This window comes from Armigeres subalbatus, chromosome 3 (assembly GCF_024139115.2).
Source record: "Armigeres subalbatus isolate Guangzhou_Male chromosome 3, GZ_Asu_2, whole genome shotgun sequence".
Classification (NCBI taxonomy): Eukaryota; Metazoa; Arthropoda; class Insecta; order Diptera; family Culicidae; genus Armigeres; species Armigeres subalbatus.
Window position 1 is genome coordinate 157,894,759 of NC_085141.1, and position 12,066 is coordinate 157,906,824.

The window sequence follows — 12,066 nt, forward strand, 5'->3', positions numbered from 1 at the left end:
CTCGGGTATCACGCAGTTAGTTTTATGGAAGGAAAGACTTATTTTGCTGGGACGGACGGATGCCGACAACTTCGACGGTGACGACGAAACGACGCGACGATTTCCAAACAAGCGCGCTTCCTTCATTGCGCACTCACTCGGTAGTTAGGGTTCAGATAAGTCAATGGGCAATAATATATTTAGCAGTAGTAGGTAACTAATTGCGTGGGGAGCGTTTCAAAATGAAGTTCTGCGTCTAATGAATTCAGATAGCACTGGCCATGTTTATAAGCAATTGGTGTGTTTATAAGGTCATCCAATATTAATTACTGTGGAGTGGGTGGATTGGTTGGAATATCACTCCGATTGGCTTGAGTCCGGTAGCACCTGATAGTACCTTAAACACTGTGAAGTAGATATTTAACGCATCATTATATTACCATTGTACTCAACACATCTCTCTGCTCATCCTGCCCACTGATACATATTAAAGGGCCGCAGTATCATGGCTGTGCGAAGATAGCATAATCAATAGTTTTTATCCTTACTACGGAAGTAGGGTTACTGCTCCTGGACTTCATCTCATAGCTCCGATATTGGTCTCACGAAAAACAAAAGCAATGAAAAGGTATTTTGTTTGTTTATTATTTTTGTGATTTTTTTCAGCAGTGAGCATGCATGTTAGCAAAAAGAAGCGACGAAATTGGTGCGGAATTTCTTTGTTTCGCGATGAGATGAATATATGTACAGTGAGATGGAAAACGGAACAGTTCCCCTATATATAATTTCACTTTGTATTCGTTACGCAGGCGTGTTACGTATTAATCTATCAATTAATCTCTTTTAATTATGAAATAAAATGTATGGTATTTGAAAATATTAATATTTAAACAAAAAATATAACAAATGGAAATGATATGATATGAAAATACGCTTATTTTTCTGAGTGGCTTCAAAGAAACGAATGATTTTAATTGAGGAACATATAGAAGCATGTACCGAAAAATCTTCTCAGAAAAACAAAATCGTAAACATTTAAAGGGATTTCAATTTTTTTAGTGGAGGCTAGATAGCAAATGTGAACATGTTTTGAGACACTAATCTATATCTTAAGTATCTTAGGACCGGTAGCAGTTAAACAAGGTGCAGCCCAATCAGGTTGTACGCAAAAGTGACATTGAACTACATAGCTGGAAAGCAAGGATCGTTTGAAAGTTTTATCTCGATTCGACGTATTGGTAAATGCCACTTTCGAACTTACTTTCCTACATAGCACCAAAACACAATGCCAAACATCCGATTGAACCTAATTGTTGACTTTAAATTGGTATTACAGTGTTGACCCGATCTTGTCACTCTCCGATTTTGTCTACCCCCGATTTTATCACGTTTCCAAAACGATTTTATCACATCCCGATTTTATCACGTTTTTGACCCGATTTTGTCACCCCAAAAAAATTTCAGTCAATCTTTCTATTTTTGTAAATAATACCATAAACAATGATTTTCATGAAATAACATTCACCACCTGTAGTTTATTACGAACGACGTCTAAGTACCTGGGAAATATTCTGTAAGAAATTTCGACAAGAAATAACGTTTACGCATTTGGCCTTTCCAAGGCATAAAATGATTCATAGTTGTGGAATGCATTAAAAAATTGGAAATAATTTCTTTTCCAATTTTGTCACATACACTGTTTTATCACCCCAAAATTCACCAGGGGGGTGATAAAATCGGGATATTACTGTAGTTAGGTTTATATTAGAAGGATATTTTGGTGTTTATTATCAATTTATTCTCAGATTTGAAAAGTTATCGCCGATTACAACTTGCCTACTTTTCACACCTGAGAAGTTATCAAATGATAATTCCATTAATTATAGTTTGAGAAAATTTCAGCACAATCCTGACTGATATTGTCCCGCTGCAACCATCACCGACCCAAACTGAAACAGAGACTAAGCACCCACCACTAAGTCAGTCTTAATCCCCGGTGGCTTATTACAGAAGAGCCCATCGATACACACTAGATACATACTAATGCAATGACTGGCATAGAAAGTTTTCAATTAATAACTAAAGAAATGCTAATAGATTACTTGAGTTGAAAAGCAGGCTATGTTCCAGTTGGAATGTAGTGCTATGGAAGAAAAAGCTTGCGATGCACTTATAAGATTGACTGATTGACCGATTGCTATACTGTTAGCAAGCTTTCAATATTATCTTACATAAAGTTTTCAAGTAACATATTTTAGAAAGTGTTCAAGGTGTTTTTGTTTAGGCCCTTGTCAAAAGTTAGGCTAGAGTCAAAATGGCGAACGTAAGTTGAAATGGAAGCTGTAATTTATATCTGAAATGACCGAATGTCCTGATTATTTTTTTCAACAAACTACTCCCCTAAGCACACCTTCTGACTGCCATTCCCGGAAGATTGCAACTACTAGAAGTAATCCCTGCTATTGTTTATTTTTTGCCCCTTGCCAGCTATTTGACGTGCCAATGAAACAGGTGTCAAATTGATGTTTTTTTTTAGTTTTTTCATCAAATTTGCATGGTAGGCAATCATTCAAGGTTGAATAAGCATAATGATTATAAAAAATCGATGGAAGTCCCGCTTTAATTTTTGGAATATGGTCGTTTGAAATTGCTCCACATTTTTAACCCATCGGGGCAAATATAAATGCTAAGTGCGGGGCAAGTTGAAACAACGATTCAAAATGTAACCCACGCAATTAGAAGTAATATTTTTTCCAGAATTCAACATGGTTCGTAAGTACATCAGGAGAACACAAATTTAGAAAAAGGTCCAAACTTCTGAAAATAAATTTTGTAAATTTCCGCCCATCCTGTCATGAATGCAACCCTCCTACAATCTTTACTAAAAATAGGATGAAAAGGGGTCATGGTTAAACTGCATGGTCTAGTTTTGAGATTCTTAATCTGCTTCTCCTCGTAATGGTCCCTGAAAATTGCGTTTGTGGCTTTGTTGTATACGGACCTTATTCGCATAAGAGTCCCATGTAAGTTTTCTCTGACTGATTTTTTAAAACTTGTTTTACATGGAGAAATACAAAAAAATCTAAAGATTGAAAACCAGAATTTGACATTATACAGTGTTGACCCGATTTTTTTACTCACTGATTTTGTCTACCCCCGATTTTATCACGTTTTCAACCCGATTTTGTCACCCTAAAAAAATGAAAATTTTATCCGTTATTTTTATTTTCGTAACCAACGATTTTCATGAAATAAATTTTACCGCCTGTGGTTTATTATGAATGATTTCTGAGTACCTGTTTCTTGTATTTTTATTAGGGAGACTTTCAGCCCGAGGCTGGCTCGTCTCCACTTCTGAGTACCTGTGACCGATTCTGTAATCATTTTCAATAAGAAATAACGAGTACTGTGCACGCATTTTGCCCTTTCAAGACACAAACTGATTCATAAAGCCTGTCCACTAGGGTGGCTCAAATTAGTATGGAAACAAACTTTTTTCAATTTTTTTGATAGGCCGCCCTTTTTTTCGGGTGCTGTCCAACTGCAAATCACTGTTTTTTTATGTTTCTGCATACATTTTTACATATAACCTTCCAACGAGTTTAGCACCGCCCAAACGTTGACCGATTTGGCTAAAATTTTGTCCAGAGCATCAGGTCATCAAATAGAACCGAATAAAAGGGCGGCTCATAAAAAAAATTGAAAAAGTGTTTTTGAGGTACACTACTGTGCACGTTAAATTTCGAACTCCTAGATAATGTTCAATTGATTTATCGTCATTCCATCAATTTGGACGAGAGCTAAAACATTTTGAAGGCAGCACATATAGCGAAGAGATGGAGCTGTCATAGAAATGTATCGTCCCAGTGGTTTTAAAAAAAAAATTAAAAAAATCGCGCTATGAGATGCTTGTCCGAAATGTAACGTGGACAGGCTTCATTTGTGAAATTAATTTAAAAATAGGAAATTTGAAAAAAAAAACCGTTTTCGTCACATGTCTTATTTTATCAACCCCAAAATTCTCCAGCGGTAGATGAAATCGGGATATTACTGTATTCTTCATCTGTATATATTGCTATGGGAAAATTGAATAGACCATATTTAAGTTTTTTTTTGTGTGAAAGAGTATCAAAATCTGGAATGTGACTTTTATGAGAGTAAATATCAAGATGAGACAATACAAGTGGGATTTGATTTTTAAATTTCTAGAGCAAAGCCTACTATTTAATAAGTTTTTTTTAAACAGGAGACAATTTTGAGCTAATTTCTCAAAGAAAATAAAAATCGTCAAAAATTTACATGGGAAAATTTACATGCCAATCCTGGCAGTATAGTTACCTTCACAACCTCGTACATCTTGAGTCTTTCTGTTTTGTATTGTATATTTTGTTTTTAATACGGCAAAATTAGGTTATATCTGTATATAGCGCAGTGTTTCAACTTGCTCCGATATGTGGGGCAAGTTGAAACAATGCATATAAAAAATGATTTCAGTATACACAATATTAATAAAAAGGTTTGGAAAGGTTGCTTATTTTTTATGCATAATCTTTGGCCCAAACTAGCAAACACCACAAACGGATTCAAAATTTATCAAAGGGTGATTTTTTTACAGCACTTCAAAGTTCAACTTTGAAAAAACCATTTCAACTTGCCCCGGTGTACCTTACTTCTATTGTTTATTCAATCGTCATCGAATCAGCATGGTACCACTGTTCCTATTCCGACTTTCTGGCGCTGAGAATTTACGGCCTAAAGGGACTAAAAACTAAAGCCCCCCTGAACGTCAATGCACAGCTAAATATATCAGAATGGTAATTACTTTAGGGGCCCTCCTTAGCCGTGCGGTAAGACGCGCGGCTACAAAGCAAGACCATGCTGAGGGTGGCTGGGTTCGATTCGAAATTGTCTCGAATTCCCTGGGCATAAAAGTATCATCGTGCTAGCCTCATGATATACGAATGCAAAAATGGTAACCTGGCTTAGAAACCTCGCAGTTAATAACTGTGGAAGTGCTTAATGAACACTAAGCTGCGAGGCGGCTCTGTCCCAGTGTGGGGATGTAATGCCAAGAAGAAGAAGATCACGGAGAGGCAAATACGAAATGCTCGGTCATTATGCTCATAATCATGGTATTAGCTGTTGTGAGGTGCATACCAGTCTTATTACGTCAGTTTCTTTACCCATGGGGATGTAACACAAAGTCAGCTCTATTCTGTTGGTATCACTGACTGTCGCAAGTCGATCGCGAGCAAGCCGAGGATAACCATGTCGCCGGCCGGCTTCGCCCGACCCGGCATCGCCAGTCAGTGAGCGCAAGCGACGCGTCCCGATCAGTCATAGCATTTCGGAGTGCAAATAACGAATCGTAATTTGTAGCATATTTACATTGGCGATCCTGCCAGTTAATTTATTTGTTGTACCAATTTGTATAACAGCCTAACACTGGTTGTGAATTAAGCTATTCGATGCAAGTTAAAAGCGGAATAGGTAAGATGCTTGTGGAATAGAAAAAAATGACACGAGAATGATTTTTTTTTGTGTTTGGTAATGAAAACTGAATTGAAAAAAAACATTATTTTGAATGGTAATAAAACCATTCGGGAGGTAAGGAAAACCTCCTCATCAGTAATGAAAACCGATGGAAAAGAAACATGTCAAATGGTAATGAAAACCATTTGGGAGATAATGAAAATCTCTTAATCGGTAATGGAAACCGGTGGAAAAAAAGTGGTAATGAAAACCATTCGGGAGGTAAGGAAAACCTCCTCATCGGTAATGAAAACCGATGGAAAAAAAAACATTTCGAATGGCAATGAAAACCATTCGGGAGGTAAGGAAAACCTCTTGATCGGTAATGGAAACGTTTCAGGAATCCAAATCCTCTTAATCGGTATTGAAAACCGATAGAAAAAGTTCGAATGATAATGAAAACTATACGGGAGGTAAGGAAAACTGGTAATGAAAAACGATTAAAAATAGACACATTTAGAACTGTATAGTGTTTTCACTGAAAACCATACATGCGGCATTAACTCCTTAATCGGGTAATATTACCTTAACATTTAACATTTTAAATTTCAATGAAAACTATTCTGGAGACGAAGAAGAACTCCTGATCGGTAATGAAAACCGACGAAAAAATATTTTGAATGGTAAAAAAAACCATTTGCAAAATATAGAAAGCCTTTTGATTGGTGAAGACAAACCACACACACTGCTATGCTTCTGGTTCCAGCATAGAATACACGATGTTATTTTGCTATGGGCGTAAATTTCTGATACTTTTATTACCAAAAATTCAATCTGTTTCACACTGTACCAACAAGGTGGTATTGAAAGATGGTTTGAAGATTGGGAATCAAACATATTTTTTGCCATGAAATACGTAGTACATAACGACAAAAGTAATAAATTCGATCAAAACGCTCTATGTACAATGATTACTTCATACTAGAAAATTAGACTCGAAATGATGTTTCGTTAACAAATTTTATGTTGTCAATGATGCCCACGGCACGGTGAACCCCAGATATGTTAGCCAACATGCGTTCCCATTGGAAGGATAGGCGATGCCAGTAGGGTGAGACAGCCGGTAAAAATTAAAAAAAATGGTTATTTTAGTGAAAACCATTCAAAAGAAATTCTCTCGATCGGTGATGAAAATCAATGCAAAATTTATATATACATGCAAAACAAAATGACGAGCAATTAGTGTTTTTGTTCTCCACCAAATTATTACTTCCAAGTGCAGCACCAAGCGGAAATAATCTCCTAAGAATATGGTATTGTGTAGTTGAAACCTTGTTAAATGGTAGGAAGATTTATTTTCATTGGTTATGGAAACCTTAGAGAGAAGTGGCTGATTTGTCTATCCATCATTCATTCAAAATAGCGTCCAATGGTTTTGTTCTTATTTCGGTAAATTAATTAATTTATCTGAAGCTTCGTAGGTATCTACTTGCTGTTATTCGACATATGCTATACAAACACAAAAAGGCTCGAACAAAATTAGCTAATTGCTAGATTTTGTCTGGAAAAGTTAAATACCGATAAATTGGCACTTACTACATACGACCCCATGGCCAAAAATAAGCAGTTGAATTAGGGTATACCACCCAGAAAGCGGGTTCCAAAAATGATTTTGAGTAGAATCCCATTGTACCGCAGACGACAGGCGTTTCACCCTCCTGTGGAAACCATTTGTATTCATTCAGCTCAAAGTTGTTAAAGTTAGCTGGGTAGACCGAATACAAAGTATTTTCGGACAAAAGTTTGTTTCACGTTCCAAATGTCAAAAGATTTTGTTTTCTCATCGGGCATCATGAAAGCTTGGAATTAAAGGGCTGATAGTAGAAATACTAGATTTAGATGTAGGTGGAGCCGCCATCTTGTTTCCGATCGAACGTCAAAAGCGGTTGCAATCCGGCTTGTTGTCATTTTTTATGCGCAATAAGTAAACTTAAAGTTCGACAGTTTTTCACTTTTTTTGTTCTCTGGTTTTATACATTAGTTAGGATGAGATTGTCAATGAATTAATGGAACGTGTCTGTGCTTGTCATGTTCAGCAAGAAATATAGTAAATTGACGAAACATTGGCATTAGATGCCTGACTGGCTTGGAAAGGAATGATGTCCAGACAAAGAATGCTCTGAAATTTTCAAGTTCAACACATCGCATGGGTCCTTTCTACCAGGCTAATGGATTGAAATAAGAACAGCAATGGAGAACTACGAAAATAAAATATCGGATTCGTGAAACGCAAAAAGATCCTCAATAAGCACTTATACATCCTAATATTTAACTAATCAATGATTAAAGAATAAAAATAGGAAGAGAAGAGTAAATATCTACTGCACTTCGCGGGATTTTTTTTTAACATTTGGTGATAGTGTTACATATGCCCATAAATTGAACCGAGGATATTTTTTTTATAGAGGAGAAGGAGGATGTGAGGTGCATACCAGTCTTATTACGTCAGTTTCCTTACCCATGGGGATATAACACAAAGTCAGCTCTATTCTGTTGGTATCACTGACTGTCGCAAGTCGATCGCGAGCAAGCCGAGGATAACCATGTCGCCGGCCGGCTTCGCCCGACCCGGCATCAGCAGTTAGTCAGCGCAAGCGACGCGTCCCGATCAGTCATAGCATTTCGGAGTGCAAATAACGAATCGTAATTTGTAGCATATTTACAGCTGTAATTTTACATATCGATGAATTTTCAAAACTATTTGCTGTGTGGTTCTGCATGCAGTGGCAGGTCATCTGGATGTCAAGTACTATTGTACTTGCATTATTGAAATTAATTGACTGGCAAAGACATGATTACATCTATAGAGCTAAATTATTATCACTAAATTTCCTGCTGCTATACGTAAGAAACAAGCAAAAGCCGAGTAAAAGAAAAATAATTAAGATCAACTCATTTCCGAATGTGAAATAATAAAGTGGCAAGAGGTATTTTCCGCTGGGACTATGGAACCTGGATGGAACCAACGCAACTCAAAATAGTTTCAATATTTTAGATGCTTACAACATCATGTCCCTGTGCAAGTACTTAATACATACACTCACAAACAGATAACCCAGGTCATACCAAATTTAAGTGGCACACGCATTGTCGTCGCTTTAGGTAGACATGTACTATCAACAAAAGGTTCACTGATTGTATTCCATTCCTTTACCTCCAACCATTCGAATAACCCCACACATCGCTGAGCAGACCGACAGCGACAGGCTAAATAAACTGGTTCCACGTTGTTGACATCACCCGGAGATGACATTTTTTCTGTTATTATTATTCTCTACGTACATCAACCTGCGGTTTTGCAATCTATTCATAAGAGGGGAAAATCCAAGGTATAAAGTGGTAAAAAAAACTACCTTAGTCAATTCAAGTTAGTGGATGTGTGTTTCACTATATCAAAAACAATGCAGATAGAAGCTGTTACTCACCTAAAATAAACAGAAAATTCTTGGCTAGGCCGATCTTATCGGAGCACTTATCGTCATCGTTGCAGCCCCCTTTGAAACAGTTTGGTCAGTTTACGTGCGTTATCTACAACCGTCGTCGTGCTTATCTATAACGCAACACTTAGTAGACGACTACAAACGGTAACACTTCTGGCAATTCAGCGAACTTTCAATTGAAAGTAGACATTCCTTGGACACGTAAATTGCAATCACTGCTGAACAACACCATCATTTTCTTCGTTTCCTACAATTGATTGATCAACAGCACACTACTTTCATTCCTTCCTTCATGATGTATTATTGCTCACAATCGCCACTCTGCTGCTCTGTTGGTTTGGTAGGTCGCGGTGAGAGCTGAATTCATTTACATTTTCTGCACCATATCCAATTCAATGCAATATAGGCACAGGGTCGAAATTTATTTAATGCTTCAGATTTTCACCATTGCGCGTTGCACACTGACCACTTTCGTTTCGCACTGCTCGTCGAAATATGGAATGAGTATGGGATACGGCGGAAAATCACCTCTCACTTATTCGATGAATATTAACGCTGGTCGTCCCGCCTCGCGATATGTATGTTATGTGGCTCAATGTACTCTGGCCGTGTGTTGTACTTTTTTCTTCACGTATGTAGTGTCCGTATTTAGGGTGTTCTAAAACATTTAATATTTATTGGAATAAGGGGCCTTCCTCAGCCTAGCGGTAAAACGCGCGGCTATAAAGCAAGACCATGCTGAGGATGGCAGGGTTCGATTCCCGGTGCCGGTCTAGGCAATTTTAAGTTTGGAAATTATCTCGACTTCCCTGGGCATAAATAAAAGTATATGATATACGAATGCAAAAATGGCATACTTCGATGGCAACACCAAATATTTGGTTTTTGTTTCAGTGTTTCAAAAGTTTTTCGAGCCTGCGGAAGAACTTTACGGAATCCGAAAAATGAAAAAAAAAAATCAAATATCCACAATAGGGGAACTGTTCCGTTTTCCATCTCACTGACCATATATTCATCTCAACGCGAAACAAAGAAATACGGCACCAATTTCGTCGCTTCTTTTTGCTAACATGCGTGCTCACTGCTAGGAAAAACACAAAAATAAGAAACGAATCAAATTCCTTTTCATTGCTTTGTTTTTCGTGGAATCAATATCGGAGCTATGAGATGAAGTCCAGGAGCCCTATATTAATTTCAATTTGAACACAAAATATACACGCTTACTTTCACCTACTCAGGGACTGAGTAGATAAAATTGTATTGCCCTCTCTTTTCTTCCCACGGAAATTTTACTCAATTTCCGTCAAAAGCAGGACTACTCAAAACTATGAGTAGTCCTGCTTTTGATGGAAATTGAGTAAAATTTCCGTGGGAAGAAAAGAGACGGCAATACAATTTTACTCAGTCACTGAGTAGATGAAAATTAGAGTGTACAAATTTTAAAATCAAGTATTCCAATATGACTTGAAATCATTTTCGTAAAGTAGCTGTATCTAATTGGCCAAGGCTTGATTTTGGGCGGCGAATAATCGAAAATAAAACAGTAGGGTCTTCTATAAAAATGGCATACAATTCCTACATTTAATCAGACTCCAAACTAAAGTAAATCAATGGTTTATTTTTTGCAAACTAATGAAAACTGTTACAGTCTGTCATGTATTATTTGTTATAAAATGAGTCATCATTCTTTTCGAAAATTTTACACGAAATGGAAAAGCTACTTTATACGTTGTACGTTGTACATTGACAACAGGATGTAATTACAATTTCAGCAGTCCAATAGGGAAATTTTTTTTTAATCATTAGCGTATATTGACCTTGCTGGATTTCTTTAAATATTATGGGACCAATATGCGATTGTAGACAGTAAAGTATAACGATACAGTGTTGCAAAAAAAGATAAAAAATACATTTAAAAATTTCTGTGCGGTTACATCGAACATCGAGCGAACATAAATTATTATAGAACAAAAAGCAAAATTGATGGGTTCTTGACTAAGGTGTTTTGGTTTTGGATATTCGCTAATAATTCCTTGTGTTGATGCTTTTGTGGATAAATTGCCTTTAGTTGAGTTGGCCAAATATTTTTTGTCAAAAAATAGTTAATTATGATTTTGAGGCGTGTTGTCAAACTTGTTATTTGATTATAACAGTTATCTCTTAGCATGTTCTGGATAGCACAGAAAATTTGAATAAACAAGTGAAAATTTAATGAAAAAGTGCCATAAGCGTTTTTACAAACTTTCTATTATTTTCTTATAGCATTGGTTTGTACAGCAAATCTGCATCAAATATGCAAATTTTGCATGGTGGGCAGTTATTAAATATTAGTGGAACACCCTAATCAGCACATAAAATATCGAGCTTTGTTCCATCGGAATTCTTTCGCGTTTTATAACACATCCACGACTACGGCAACGACGACGATAGTGATCATATACGTGGTCTAACCTTGTCCAGTGTCACCAACATTTGCCACAATTATTCAACATACTGCCAAATCAAAGAGATAATTGCAACACTGAAACCGTAGTAATCCAAGGAAAAGTTGGGAAAACTGTCAACAACTGGTTGGTTGCGCCAACTGCGTAAAAATATTTACAAATAATATCGATCGGTTTTCATTACACTTTTCTGCTCTTGCTACTCGCACACGTCGTCACCTCGCGAAATAAAACGCGAACCGTACTCCGAAAAATCACTGAACAGACTGAAACTGCACACACCGAGGAGATCTGAGCAATGAGCAGACTGTCGACGAAAACAGCGCACGCCATACACTATCCACTTACAAACCAGATTGCTTTTCCAATAGGACTGGATGGCGGCTACACAATACCGCGATACAGTCTGTGCCGTATAGAAACTTTCCGTAAATCCTACACCCACTGTGTTTAGTTCATCGCACCACCCCCCAACTCGTCCATCGTATGCTCTGCTCTGATATGCTCAGCATTGCCATGAGGCGCATACCTACCTTGCTGGCATTGGCGTTGGTGGTAGAATAAAATTGTGAGATGGAAAATGCATGATAAGTGAGGAGTGAGTTGTCTTGGCTTAGACTGGCGAAGCTTCAGGCGAAAATGTCCGATAATAATTTGACTTGATCGTTTCT

The 12,066-nt window shown here is 37.2% G+C and overlaps 1 protein-coding gene across 1 annotated transcript in view; it reads right to left on the reverse strand.

Annotated features, from left to right (window-relative positions):
- LOC134224576 (TBC1 domain family member whacked) overlaps positions 1-11,735 on the reverse strand; it is a 50,072-nt gene extending 38,337 nt beyond the window's left edge. Inside the window, exons 1-2 of the mRNA XM_062703987.1 lie at positions 11,580-11,735; positions 8,937-9,609 (exon numbers count right to left, since the gene is read on the reverse strand). The gene's annotated coding sequence lies outside the window, so the exon portion shown is untranslated. The remainder of the gene's footprint in view (positions 1-8,936; positions 9,610-11,579) is intronic.
- Between the last annotated feature and the right edge of the window lie 331 nt (positions 11,736-12,066).